The 15658-nt window shown below is 39.9% G+C and overlaps 1 pseudogene; it reads left to right on the forward strand.

Annotated features, from left to right (window-relative positions):
• The first annotated feature begins 456 nt into the window (after positions 1-456).
• On the forward strand, positions 457-2711 carry LOC135311799 (uncharacterized; annotated as a pseudogene).
• Positions 2712-15658: the final 12947 nt, after the last annotated feature.

The following is a 15658-nucleotide window of genomic DNA, read 5'->3' on the forward strand; positions in this document are numbered from 1 at the left end:
AGGAGCTGGAAGCCATCGCACACCAGGGAAACTGATGTGGTTGCCATCACAGAAACATGGTGGGATGACTCACACAACTGGAGCACTGCAATGGATGGCTATAAGCTCTTTAGAAGGGACAGGCATGGAAGGAGAGGTGGAGGGGTAGCCTTGTATGTTAGAGAGTGTTTTGACTGTCTAGAACTCAACAATGGTAATGATAAGGTTGAGTGCCTATGGGTAAGGGTCAGGGGGAAGGCCAATAAGGCAGACATCCTGGTGGGAGTCTGTTATAGACCACCCAACCAGGATGAGGAGACAGATGAAGTACTCTACAAGCAGTTGGCTGAAGTCTCACAATCTCTAGCCCTAGTTCTCGTGGGAGACTTCATCTTACCAGATATCTGCTGGAAATACAACACAGCAGAGAGAAAGCAGTCTCGGAGGTTCCTGGAGTGCGTGGGAGATAACTTCCTGATGCAGCTGGTAAGTGAGCCAACCAGGGGAGATGCCCCTCTGGACCTGCTGTTTACGAACAGAGAAGGCCTGGTGGGTGAGGTGGTGGTCGGAGGCTGGCTTGGGCTCAGCGACCATGACATGATAGAGTTCTCAATTCTTGGAGAAGTAAGGAAGAGGGTCAGCAAAACCACTACTCTGAACTTAGGAAGGGCAGACTTTGGATTGTTAAGGAGTCTGGTTAACAGAGTCCCTTGGGATGCAGTCCTGAAGGGCAAAGGAGTCCAGGAAGGCTGGATGTTATTAAAGAAGAAAGTCTCAAAGGCGCAGGAGCAGGCTGTCCCCATGTGCCATAAGTCAAGCAGGTGGGGGAGAAGACAGGCTTGGCTGAATAGGGAGCTTTGGCTGGAACTCAAGAAAAAAAGGAGAGCTTACTGCCTTTGGAATAAGGGGCAGGTGACTCAGGAGGACTACAAGGATGTTGTGAGGTTATGCAGGGAAAAGATTAGGAAGGTGAAGGCCCAGCTGGAACTTAAACTGGCACCACCGTTGGCGATAACAAAAAATATTTTTATAAATACGTCAGTGACAAAAGGAGGGCCAGGGAGAATCCCCCTCCTTTGTTGGATGTGAAAGGTAACCTTGCCAGGAAAGATGAGGAGAAGGCTGAGGTATTTAATGCTTTCTTTGCCTCAGTCTTTAATAGTCAGACTGATCATCCTCGGGGTTGTCAGGCCCCTATGCTGGGAGATGGAGACAGTATGCAGAATGAAGTCCCAGTTGTTGAAGAGGTGGCAGTCACTGACCTGCTCCTTCACCTCGATGTTCACAAGTCCATGGGGCCGGACGGGATCCACCCGAGGATGCTGAGGGAGCTGGCAGAGGAGCTCGCCAAGCCACTCTCCATCATTTATCAGCAGTCCTGGTCAACCAGGGAGGTCCCAGATGACTGAAAACTAGCGAATGTGACACCCCTCTACAAGAAGGGTTGGAAGGAGGATCCAGGGAACTACAGGCCTGTCAGCCTGACCTTTGTGCCGGGAAAGGTCATGGAGCAGATAATCTTGAATACCATTATGCAGCACATGCGGGGCACCCAGGGGATCGGGCTCAGCCAGCATAGGTTTATGAAAGGGAGGTCCTGCCTCACTAACCTGGTCTCCTTCTATGATAAGGTGACCCGCTTATGAGATGAGGGGAAGGCCGTGGATGTTGTCTGCTTGGACTTCAGTAAGGCCTTTGACACTGTCTCCCACAGCATTCTCCTGGAGAAGCTGGCTGCTTACGGCTTGGACAAGTGCACTCTGTGCTGGGTTAAAAACTGGCTGGACGGCTGAGCCCAGAGCATGGTGGTGAATGGAGTCAAATCCAGTTGGCAGCTGGTCCTGAGTGGTGTTGCCCAGGGCTCAGCGTTGGGGCCGGTCCTGTTCAATATCTTCATTGATGAGCTGGATGAGGGGATTGAGTGCACCCTCAGTAAATTTGCAGGTGACACCAAGCTGGGTGGAAGCATCGATCTGCTGGAGGGCAGTAAGGCTCTACAGAGGGACGTGGACAGGCTGGATCATTGGGCCGGAGCCAGTGGTATGAGATTCAACAAGACCAAGTGCCGGATCCTTCACTTGGGTCACAACAACCCTATGCAACGCTACAGCTTGGGGAGGAGTGGCTGGAGAGCTGCCTGGAGGAAAAGGACCTGGGAGTGCTGGCTGACAGCCGGCTGAGCATGAGCCAGCGTGTGCTCAGGTGGACAAGAAGGCCAATGGCATCCTGGCTTGTATCAGGAATAGTGTGGCCAGCAGGAGCAGGGAGGTGATCGTGCCCCTGTATTCGGCACTGGTGAGGCCGCACCTCAAGTACAGGTTTGGGCCCCTCACTGCAAGAAGGACATTGAGGTGCTGGAGCATGTCCAAAGAAGGGCAACTAAGTTGGTGAAGGGTCTAGAGAACAAGTCTTATGAGGATCGGCTGAGGGAATTGGGGTTGTTTAGTCTGGAGAAGAGGAGGCTGAGGGGAGACCATATTGTTCTCTACAACTACCTGAAAGGAGGTTGTAGTGAGGTGGGGGTCGATCTCTTCTCCTTAGTAACAAGCGATAGGACGAGAGGAAATGGCCTCAAGCTGCGCCAGGGGAAGTTTAGATTGGATATTAGGAAAAACTTCTTCACCGAAAGGGTTGTCAGGCATTGGAACAGGCTGCCCAGGGAGGTGGTGGAGTCTCCATCCCTGGAGGTATTTAAAAGAAGGGTAGACGTGGTGGTTGAGGATATGGTTTAGTGGTGGACTGGGCAGTGATAGGTTAGCGGTTGGACTCAATGTTCTCGAGGGTCTTTTCCAACCTTAACAATTCTATGATTCTATGATTCTATGAAGAGCGAGGCTCAGCTGAACTGGTAACAGAATTAATTTCACAGGCTAGTGGTGATGCCCTTGGCAATAGGAGTGGGCCCAATGAGAAAGAATAAACACTGGCCCTGTGTGGGAAGTAGGAAGCCGATCTTTCAACATCCAGTATAATTCTCAATTCAATATATTCAGGAAAAAATTAGTCACAAACACATAATTATCATTGAATAAACCAGGTTGGAAGGGACCTCGAAGTCTCTAGTCCAACCTCCTGCTCAAAGTAGGGTCATCTTTGACATTGAAAAAGAAAAGAAAGAAAATGCAGCCATTAGGTAAAAGTCTATATCAGCACTACACCCACTTCTTTCAAAAAAATCATGCTTTTTTTGTAATTTCCTGCAAAGTGCCAAAATTTATTCCCTCTCAAATATCTCTGCCTATGTCATTTCCTCTAGCTTCTTTCTTTTGGAATCATCTGAAATATCCTGCAGTGACTCCTTTCACTGAGGAAAACGACCTACTGTATCCACCACTAGTTATAGCTATCCCAAAGGATTTTCATGTGTGGAACATCTCATATTCCAAAGTCAGTGTAGCAGTGGGCATCATATTTCCAATTCCCCTACTGTGCTATACATACTGTGGCTGTGTTGTTCTGCAAGAACTGGTACACGGAAAAAGTCTTCTGCATTGCCCTATATATTTTCACTGCCTGGACCCATGATAGCCAGCGTCTCAGAAGTGTGACTAGGAATTGAATAAAATTACATGGATGAAAGCATAAGTAAGGGTGTAGAACTTCAGTAAGCCCCCTGACATTTCTGACAACTTAGATCTCTTAAAGGAGTCATGGGGAGCTGGACCTCACCAGAAAACAGAGAAATACAGATCACAGGCTTAGCACATCCCATCATAGAAGAAAATGCTGTATAATGGCTGCTTTCATCCAGAGCTTCCGTGACCATTGCCTCATTTCTAAGTAGCGCTGCTCCCTCACCTGCTTCCTCATAGACTGTTGCTTTTCAGCCACATAGGATGTTTAATTTGTTTCCAGAGTGTTTATCCTCTCAACATCTCTGTAAGCACTTCCAGCAGCCTTCTCACTTCTGGCAGCTGTGGTCAGCTGAGACGGAGCTCAGCTCTGGTTCTCACATGGAAGGAAGCTGTTTGCATATAGTTTTCAATTACAACCATTGAAGCCCAGAGTTATGCAAGACCCTGAACGTACCAGTGGTCTGAAAAGCATTAGTGGACTCACTTTCTCCTAAACCATTCACAAATTCAGTAAGCAGTGGGAAGGTAGTGCAGAGATATGTTAGCTATGCAGCACCTTGTTTTATCTCTAATGACTAGAAAATGCGTACCAGGATATGGCTGGAACAGAGTATGGTTGGTGTGTTAGGTGACCATAGGGCTTTCTGGATTATGACACTCAAGCTGTTCAACACACCTATAATCTTGTTCTTGGCAGCTGTCATTTACACATGGAGCAACACAGAAGGGCAGGAGATTTCATGTTTTGCTTGGGAACTTACAAATGCAAAGGAGGGAAGAATCAGACTCTGGTGCCTGTCATTTGATGCGTGAGTGCTGATGGACCAGCCTTCATAAAGTAGATGAAAAAACACCCAAAGAGCTTTATCTTGATGATCCATAAGTACTACCAAATTACTTCAGTCAGTGACTTGATACTGCATCAATTTCTATTTCTTCGAAATGAACATTTAATTCTTGATTATTTAATTTTCATGTCTTTGCATCAGACCTTTGAGGGTGAAAAATGAAGTTTAATGGCACATCATATAAAAATTCATTTTGTCTTTATTGTCCATTTTGTTTAGTGCATTGCTGGGCAAGCCTTTCCATCTAACCTGATCGTCTTGGTTCATCCATTCTTTCTACTAAGACTTCTGCCATTGTAGCTTACAGATGGTAGCTCCAACTACATTTTGTTATTAAAAGGGTACGTTGGATCCCTTTAAAGTTCCTTTCTTACTGTAGTTACTGTTGAAAGAAAATTACTCTTAATTACAATGAGCTTATGCAAACTTTTCACTTTGGGTATTTCTCATGAACAAACACCAGCTTTCATAACCCCTTCTGCACTGGTTTGCGATGTAGAAGGTGGCTGGAGTCAGGTTCTACCTTGTCACCTTTGTAGGAGTCCAGTGACAGATGTATCTCAGGTAGCTTACTGATTACACTGACTGTTTTGTGTGTTGCTTTTACTTTTTGTTGTTGTTGTTGTTGCTTACCTTAAATCTAACCATTAGGTTCTTCTTATTCTACAGATAAAAGAACTGCCGTTTTGTCACTAGCAACTTTAAAACTTCAGTGGCTTTGACTTTACTTTAAGTCCTACTTTACAATGAAGATTTCCCAGGAGAAAAAGCAAAGGATCAGAGTCTCTCAGCATTAACCAAAATAGGAAGTGATATCTGTAACTAGGGTATAAGCAATTCTCTGACAATTCAGGCTAATGAAGTTTTCACTGTGAATTGCCACAGAGGCTTTTATGACAGAAAAGAGACCAGTAGTTCCACTGCTGAAGTCCCTAAGTATAAAAATGTGCTTTCTTTAACAGTCTAAATTCAGACCTTATTTAAGTGATAAAACCGAGTAACTGATCACAAGATCTGAATGTGTCTTCATAACTTAATAACAACTAAGTGAAAATCACTTCCCAAAAGCTTTAAGATTTGGTGAATAAAACATAAGTCATGTTACTCTATTCTCTCAGCACATACTTATGTATTGAGACATGAGCACTGACTGCTAAGTGGAGTTCGAACAAGGGTTTGCAACTTATACTGCCGAACTTTGAATAGCTTCAATGCCCAAAAGATATGACAGCTTAGGCTAGGAGAAATACAGTTCTTTCAGTAAAATGAATTAAGATATTTGGTTTTGGGCTTACAGTCTTAGCTTCTCAATTTCATTATAAGGTACAAAAATTCTCATATAAGCGAGAATCAGGGATTCTGTTTTTTCACCAGTTTGCCCTTTAACTTGAATAAAAATATCACTGTGGGGGAAAGACACAGAATCTGCTTTTCTTAGTTTCTAATTCCTAACTCAGCTACATCAGTATAAATTGGCAGTTCTCTAGAATTCTGTGGAGTTAGGCCAGTTTTATAGTAGTCTGGGAGAAGTACTAGGTACTAATCTGCCTAAAGAAGCATATCAGCTGCAATAAGACTGCAGGACTTGTTACAACTGTGAAAAACTGAATATCATTAGCTTCCCCTCATTTATTTTACTGTTAGGCTTGCAGCATTTGTGTTGAAGTGGCACACATGAAAATAAAAACAGTCCACTTCTCCTATGTCCTGTATATCTCTGTGACATTATTAGCTAAAAAATTAAGACATAGATTGCCTTGGTAAAAGGCAAGCTGCCATCCTCTTATTTCTACAGAAGCAAAAAATTTCTTTTTTCTCATTTATTTCTATGACTATATTTATTGTAAGGTGAGAGGTACAGCTGGCTTATGAAAAGAGAAAATGGAAATGGCATTATGAGGCACTTCTTCATAGACTTTTAAATAGCAATTACCCTAACAACTCTAATGGATATACAGAGCTCACCATCCTTTCTGTTTCTTAGGACCATAGGCTAGGTGTCATTTTTGACCTTTGTTTCCTTTCATCTAAGTGTTCTTACTAAGATTGCCACAGTTATTACCAGTACTCAGCTGTCATATAGAGAACCTTTAGAAAATAGTGTTTTATATTTGTCCAGTATCTGCCAGTTTGTCTTGTCCCCATTATTTTTGTATGTAGCTCACAAGATTTTTACCATGAATTGCTGTTGAGTGACTGGAATTGAGACTGAAACTTTGTTTATAGCACCAAGTTTGAATGTTGTCCAGAAGGAGCATTCAGTACCATGCAGACATATATTCAATCACTAGAGAGCAAATCCACCTTTCTTAGCAATAAGAAAAGCAAACACTAGTTGTAAAGACTGCTGTAATGAACACATCAAGAGGAATTTTGAATGCCTGGTCTAACAAAAGTGCAGTTGGTTTCTCTTTTGTTTACAACATGCCCTGTTGTATATATTGTCTAATAAAAGTCTGCCCTTTTCTTTCACTGAATAGATAGAGCTGATAGAGCAAGGTTTCACACCACAGTATTTTCCATCATGTTAATGACAGGGTCTGACACAAAAGAGTGACAAATCCCACCTATGTGGCATTACCTCAAAATCCTGGTGAAGCAGCCATTTTTCCCCAGTGTTCTTCGTGGGGAATTCAGGGAGAAAGCAGCAATTATCACAAAGGGCAGTTTCAAATGTTAGTAAAGTGAATATGATCTGTGGAACACATTTCTAGTTTTTTCATACGTCTGTAAAATATCTACCCTAAATTTATTATATATCTATACAGCAGTATATAATCCATGTCTCAGTAACAAAATCTAAGATCATAGATTTTTAATCTTTTTCTTCAGTTATTCCTTATTCTTAAAATTGCATTTGAGCAGTGAGTCTGCAGGTTTTATGGATTACAGTTTCTATTAAGAAGATAAGGATATTAATTTTAATTGTGCAAAAGTAGGGTACTAACATTCTGATTCTCTCCATACAAACACTAGTTTACGATTTGCCCTGTAGAGCTCAAACAGCTACCTCCCCAGCAATACTTATTGCTAATTCTCATGATGTCCTCAGACTAATATTGCTTTTGTAGAAGACCATTTCCTGCAATCAATCACAGCACCTTTCATGAACCTGCTTTGCCATTTATTAAGCACTAAACAAATGGTTCAAGGCAAATAAATGGCTGTTTCTGTGGCCAGTACAGATAATTCAAAGCAAGGTAATAAATTAGCTTTGCATCCTCTGATTGCGTACATTATATTAAAGAGAATAACTATGCGCTAAGTGATAGGTATAAAAAATGCAGGGTTTGTATGAAAAAAAGAGGCCAAAGGGGATAAACTTGCATAACTGTGCTCCCAACGTGTCTGTAGTGACTATCAAGTTATGTCCTTTCACTTCCTTAAAGGAGGTTTCTCTAAAGGACTTCAGTCACTTTCTGTCTCATTTTGTCTTTTCTACATATTGCCACTGATGGAGATTTTGCAAGGACTAAAAGAAAAGGCTGACTGACATTTCTGAAAAGCATGTAATTAGTTGTACATTAGTGAGCTTTCAGATATCAGCTGGAGCAGCACTGCTCTTTACAAGCATTCAACAGATGCTAGCCATTGTCATGAGTATCATCTTCCTTTGCTGTAGTTCATCAAATGGCTAGGGGTACCACACAATTATATTTGTTTTAACTGGAAGTCTGCCATATATTTCTGGTGACAGGTGGCAAGGTTCAATTTGGCAGGCTTTAAATACACACCTGTGGAGAGAAAGTTCAGGTCAGAAGCATTCACCATGCAAAGGTCATTACCTTGTTGTGTATTTAAATTAGCTACAGAGCAGCACTCCAGCTGTGATAAGCTCTTATTGAGTTTCCTCTCCGACAATGAAACATCAGAATGTCAAGTAATCTCTGAGAGTAAAGATACTTTTAATACTTTGGGAGAGTGATACAACTAGGGTAATGACAGAAGAATAAAAGAAGATATTTTCAACGGCTATTGTATACTGGTTGTATACACTACTGTTGTATACTACTAATGGTAGTTGTATTTATAATCAGTTGTTTTACTTTATTTTTTTAATGCATAACACAGCTGAACAATATGATTTTTGTCTCAGTTAAATGGATGTAAAGTCAGTACAACTTTTCAGAGTTGCTACTTGAATGATTTATATTGTTCTCCCCAAGAACAGAGTCAAATCAGACCTAGGAATTTTTGGTGATGCTTTCACGTAGTATAAGTAGATTGTCTCAAAAGAGATGTGCAAAATGGTTCTGTGTAATTTCTGCTTTACATTTTCATGACAAACTCAAATCTCAGACCAGTTTTTTAAGAAATTTGATATGGATCATGAACCTTTGAAGTGAATTGGCCAATTTATGGGTTGGAATCAAAATAATTTGTTAAGAAGGTTGGTGACATTTGGCAGTTCAACTAAGTTCTGCTTTGGGATGTTGGAATGTGAAGTGGAATTCATGGGCTGTAAATCTGAAAGCTCAGGATGAGAAAGAAAGATTTTACGACTGAGAAAATTATCTCCTTTTTGATACATGACCCGTGGGTTTTTTAAATAAGTGAGAATCTTCCAAATTGTCCATAAAACAAGAAGTGGACAGCACGTTTGATGACATAGCCACAGGATCCATTGAATAGGAGCATATTTGCTTGGTAGAATGAGTGGCCTATGTCATCATGAGGCTTAAATCCTAGTACTACCACTATAAATGTTTTCTAATTTTGCACCTAAAGCAGAATTACACAATGGTTCACAATGACGAGCAACATTTTCAAAACTGACTTAGGAAAACACTCATTTAACGCAACCATAAATAGAAAACAAAGAAATAATTTTTTTCCCTCTGTCAATTTATACCTGTCATATCATAAAATTATTCATGGAATAAACCTGGAAGTATCATCTAAGTGATCCACCTTCCTCTAACAGGGTTCTCAGCTCTCCCTAAACAATTCCTGGCAGACATTTCTCTAACATGTTCTCAGATACTGCAAGTGAGAGACCTTGCACAGCATACGCACACTATGAATCCCAGCACGCATCTCTCCTTCCAGCTAGGAATTATTTCCCAACGTCTAACCTAAATCCAATCTCCCATCTACTTTACTTATATACTTGAGATCTCTTATTTGCTGTTTCTCAGAATACTGCAGCCCCAAACTATTTTATGTGGCCTGCAATATATACGATAAATCTTGTCACTAGGACACTGAGTGAAGGATTAGGGTTCTTTATGTACCAAAATGAAAATGCAAAGCTTGACATTTATGTCTGTTTCTGCTGTTTATCTGCTGTGTCTTCATGGCTTCTAGCACTGTTTCCCAGTCATGATTGTCAGTTTTAATGTGACTATGACTACAGCAATGGTCCTTATGCCTCCATGCAGTCACATACCTCAGAAGGCCAGGACTTCTGTTATTTCTGGCATAGAGAATACTGTTTAGAGAAAGGTGTAGCAGGTATGTCCTACAGAAACCTGGTTTGTATAATTTCTGCCTGTAGCTCTTCTGTTATGTTTTGTTTGACACTTGCCTCTCAAGGTATGTGAGGTAGCAAGTGTCACCTGTTATTAGCAGGAGAAAGCTATCTTTTATGATGATTCTTAGGCACAATTTTAATATACATACTAATAATTATATTTGGAAAATTATGTTCCTTGCCAAGATTTTGTGTGTTTAGTATAATTAAAATTTGCAGTCCTTATCTTATTTTACATACCTCTGTAGAAGAAACACTGTAGTTAGTCAATTTGCCATTTGGAAGTGGTAGCGAATAATTTTAATCTAAAACTTTGTATTGTGTATCAGTAGGAATTCCATTTGCCACAAAGCGATTATTGCTATGTCTAGCAACACCTATCCTGCAAGCTTCAAACACTGCCTTGCCCTGATAGACACCATGGAGTGGTCAGCGCCTTAGGTAACTCATAGATCTTGAGAAGGTGCCTCTCTAAATCTATTGATCTACAACAACCACATGAAGGACAGAAGCTTAACAGAGTAAAAAATAACAGGTTAAGCTTTATTTGTTCATTTAAAGCATTACCATTTTCATAATAAATCATACTTTTAAAATGTTTAAAACTTTCAAGACCAAAAACTTTGCTTCTTTGCAGTCCTTAAATATGAAATGGTGACATGAAAAAAAATGTGTATTTGTTAGTACCTGCAAGGTCCTCAGTGAAATTCCTCGCAGATCCTAGGCCTTTTGCAGTCCTAAGTATTGTCATGAGGAAGAAATTCTGTGCAATGCAAAGCAAAAAGAAAATATCTTGAGATACTATTTATGCTTCAACAACATGGCATGCCAGCAGACATACTTATGGTATTAATACACTCGCTTGTGCCTTAAGAAGTGCCCTGACTCTCATCAAGTATCTCATTACCACAATTAAGCAGGCTTTGCCTTTCAGTAGTTAGATAATTCCAGGAGTTAACTTCATTAACCAGTCTATTTTAGTAAATTTGTGTTTTATGTACATGAAAAATAACTTTCAGTTTGTAAATCTCTACTCATAGCTGCTAAGTAGCCTATAAGCAAACACAGATTCTATGATGAGACTAATAACTGAGTCTAATTTGTCTTAAATCCCTGAAGTCCTGCAGTACATGTCAGATGCCTGGTAGGTGATTCACAGCTTGCTGACTAAAATGAAAAAGAACCCCTGGGTTACTGGAGCTAATAAATAACATTGCAGATTTCTGCCATTAAATGCTGCTGAAGTGCTATAAGGTAAGAATGACAGAATCAGCTTTTTTACTCTTTAATACTGATGCACAGAGTTAATGATTTAACACTGACACCTCTCACACAAGAAGACACCTTTCATTCCTGAAAAGCCTCATGGCTGATTGATCTGATTTACTGTAGATCTGTCACTAATCAGCCCTTGGCTGAATGACATCAGTGTTTTAAGAATGCAAAGGACTTCAGTGCGAAAAGTGAAAATAGTTTTTCTTCTAGGTGAAAATATGGGGAGAGGGAGAACTTGCTAAATAGTTCATAGGAACGATGAGCTAATGCATCAATTGTTCCAAAAAAAATTTTGATAGGACCATTGAAAAAGAGAAAAGGGATACCTCCCAGGGTGAACTCCAGGTATAGTGAAGTGTGAGATGAAATCAGAAAGGGACCACCAGCAGCATTAGAAAAACACATTCATCAGCCATTATACATGGTTATTTCTTATTATAGAAAATAAATGAGCACTTTTTACAAAGCATACAAGCCATTTGTATTTAGTACATTCTGCAAGATAAGGAATGAAAATAATTTCTAGAAATCTTTCTAATGAAAACAAATTTGCAAAAATAAGTTGTCAGACTGTCTAAATATATGTATTCTGTATTTTTTGCAAATATGTAAAGAAACCTCATGACCCTTTAATTCTTTATTGCCAGGAAGAAATACACCCCAATTCTTTTAAGAAAGACTTTTTCTTATTAATTTTAGTGCTTCTGAATGTTTTTATATGAAGATGCAGATGAGAATTGTACTAATAGCTATATCAAGGTATTTGTAGGATTAGATTGTAGACTGTAGTCTTGCAATTTGGTTTGTTGTTTTTTTTTTTTCCAACTGCAATCATCTTTTCTGGTATCGCTTTTTTTACAGAAACACTTCCATTTATTTAAACATGTTGCTAATCTCTTCTTTTACTGAGACTCAGAATAGTAGCTGTCACAGCATCTCACCTCCAGATACCAGAGTTCTTGCAAGTTTTATTGTAATATAAGATACTGTATACCTCAGGAAAGCTTTTCTAGTTGTAGAAAACAACATTTGTACAGTAGATGTGCTCCCTTTGGAAGAATCCAGGAAAACACAACTGTATCAGTATACAGATTGTCTTTCCATTATATAGAAAAGCAAAAGCCCAGATGTTTTTTACATGACAGTACAATTTGCTACCACCACACCCCTGAGGAGTGGAGTTTCAATATCCTTAACATCTTAGACCACAAAGTATCGTTAAGATCCATTTAGGTTATAAAATAATACAACAGTGAAATGAGAACTCTTTCATGTTGAAACATCTTTGATGAAAGAAATTAATAGCAAAGAGCTCACACCTTTCCATAGAGGGTAGAATTAGTCTCAAAAATCTCTACGGCACCCCCTCCCACTTGTCATAGAGATGGAAGCTCTGTTATTGTCATTGCTGTAATCATATTATTTATAGACTGTGTGTTTATAGATGAGGCAGCTGTGTGTGTGTAGTTGCCTATTTCAGCTGGAAGTAGAAGGCACTGGACATAATACTGTTCAATACGTCTAGCAGGCTTGGAGGGCTGACTGAGCCACATGAGCCCACTGGCTCCCTTGAACTTGATAAATGGAAAGCTGAAGCATGGAGAATCCAGAAAGGGCCAGGAGGGCAATGCAGGCCTTTCAACTGCACTTACTACACTCAGGTCCCTCAGCATGTGACTGACACAGAGCACGGGTGCTTTGCACCCTCCCTCATGGCCTTCTCTCCACAACACTACCTACCTCGTCCACTCTGTTCACCCTCCCATGAACTTCCTTACCTCTCTTTACTCAAAGTATTGTTAACTACATTCTTTAACTTCATTCTTTACAGCACAGGGCTCTTTGCCATGGTTTCTTACTATTTTACAGTCCCAAACTTCTCTAAGCAGTCCTATCACACCATGGGTTTGATCTTCCTTGCGAAGCACATTTCTGCCATACTTGACTGCTCCTCAGCTGCTTCTGCTCCTCTTTGCTCATTTCAAGAGCCAACAGAAGAGCTGTTTGAGACCTCCTGGGCTGATTAACATAGACACTACAAATATTCCAAGCTTAGGTACAAATTGGCATGCATGGGCCCCAGCTGAGGTCGGGATAAACTAGTCCTCTGGAGGTGTCTGCCACTGAAACGATTTCTTGTCAGCTGGAAAGACAATTTCAGTATTTTCTTCTCAGAAAGCTGCAAATGTCACCAAACAAGGGAAATCAGCCTCCTGCAGTGCATATTTCTACTGTTCCCCCTTACAGGACTTCACAGACCTACAGCATGTGTTATGTTGCATCAATATTTTCTTTGTGAACACAAAACTAATGTGCTAGATCTTATTTTTAAAATAGGCTTAATCTAATTTTTTTACATCTGTTCTTGTATCTTGCATTGAAGATTTCATAAAACAATTCACTAGAGCAGAAAGTCAGCTGGGAGAGGAAAGAGTTTTATCTTAAAGTGCTACTGACAAGGGACTTATATCAGCAGCAAATATTTTGACACAGTATCATACTTCTCAACAAAGCTTTAAAGAATACCATTTAACTAAGGGATACTTTCCTATGATATAGTGGGGTTATATTCTACTTTCAGGGCTTAATCCATCACTGCAGATTCTGAGACAATTTCTCAGGTTCTATGGACTAAACCTTGCTCTAAATAATGTTCAAGTAAATATGAAATAGTTCCACTGTTGTCGCTGTTGGAACTCTAACAGTAGCAACAAGCACGAGGCAATTTTTCTTTCCCTTGGAATGCACATTAGAAAAAGTTATGGTAACTGTGGAATTAGATATTTCTAAATGCTCGGTGTGTATATATGTGAAATAATCTTTACTGTGGTCATCAGGAACAGACACTACTGAAGACACACATGGCTGTGAATTTCCTAACTCCCATTAAACTGTGAGGGAATTAGCTGTAAGTTCTGTTAAAAATACAGACATTGGTGGTATGCCACAGGTCTCAGCTCCAGCATTCACCTTTGATAAAGAGAAGGGAACAAAGAGGTCTAAGTTCAGAGGAGCTAAGTAAGAGCAAGGGGAAGTGTACCTTACATGTTTTGAAAGATGGCATGAGCAGAAATGGAGGACATTGCTCCTTCCAGGGGAGGTCCATGCACCCTGGGCAGAAAGCAGTCCCTTGGCTCCTGCACACTGCCCTACTACAGCCAGCCAGACCTGAAAAGCTGCAGTTTGATTTTTAATCTATATTAATTCCAACTTTTCAAAGGTCTCCTCTAGCTGAGTACAGAGCTGAGCAATTTCCTTTGCTGCTTCTTTTTTGCATGGTTGCCTGGATACTCAGTCTCCTTGAGGATCTCACTGATTAAAGTGTGGTTGCAATTTGGTGGTTTGAAGACCCTGATCTGTCATCTAGATACAGAAATCCTTAGCAAAAAAAAGATTTATTTGTCAAGTGCCTGCTTTAGCAAAGTTACTTAGAGACAGTTATCCACAAGAAAACTCAATGATTTACAGATTTTTCCCTTATATTTATAAACATGCTAAACATGAAATGAAGTCCAAAAGTCTTAACTCACCATTTGTGTTATTGTGCAAAGCAGCACATTTTTGGCACTATTCCTATACTATGTCTTGCTCTTGTTTGATGTGCAACTTGATGGCTGCTTCCAGAAGCAGGTACAAACCTTTCCCAATGCGTGAACATCACAGGCTAATCAACTTGTTGTGACCCTGTTTCCTCAGGGCTGTCACAAGTTCCACTTTTGAGATAATGCTTGGAAAGAAGCTGCAATAAACACACCAAATTGCAGCAAAATAGGAGTGACATTGCATTTGTTTCATTCCAGATCATATAGAGTTTAGAAACAGCAAAATTACCTTCTTGTTGGTCAGTGTTTGCTGCCCACTTTGCTCTTTTCTATAATTACAACATATATACCAGTAAAAATGACCAGAATTGGAATCCAATACATTAGAAGACAGCATGCCATGAATTCTTCTAAAGCCTGCAGGACCTTATCATCGCATAAAAATAAATAATTTTTCCACGCAAATAAGACAAAACATGATAGACATTGGATTTGAAAGATGCCAGGAAACAGTTTTCCACAAGATAAAACATTTTTCTCCATGTTTGGGTGAGAGGGAAGTGTTAAGAAAAGGAAATTGAAGACAATCTATGAAGATTAGACATTTTGCCAAAAAATAAAAGGACTGCAGGTTATATTCCTCAAGCTTATGTTTAATTGAAATTTCTATCTCACATCTAGTAAATCTTTTCTGATATAAATCTAGCCAAAATAATTAAATTGTTGATAAAATATTTGATCTCCAGAAACTAAATGAAAATACTCTTAATAAGTACTTACAGACAATTTACTTACAGATTGATCTGAAGAACTTAGAATTTTGTAATGTGGCTAGTCATATAAATAGTATGGTTTTAGGTAATTTTTATTTTCTTTGGAATAATGAGAACATTAAACCCATTGCCAGCAATGCCTAAAATTCTCTCAAGACTTTAATTATAGGTCCCTTATTCTTCCAATTATCTA

This window comes from Phalacrocorax carbo, chromosome 2, assembly GCF_963921805.1.
Source record: "Phalacrocorax carbo chromosome 2, bPhaCar2.1, whole genome shotgun sequence".
In the NCBI taxonomy this organism is placed as follows: Eukaryota; Metazoa; Chordata; class Aves; order Suliformes; family Phalacrocoracidae; genus Phalacrocorax; species Phalacrocorax carbo.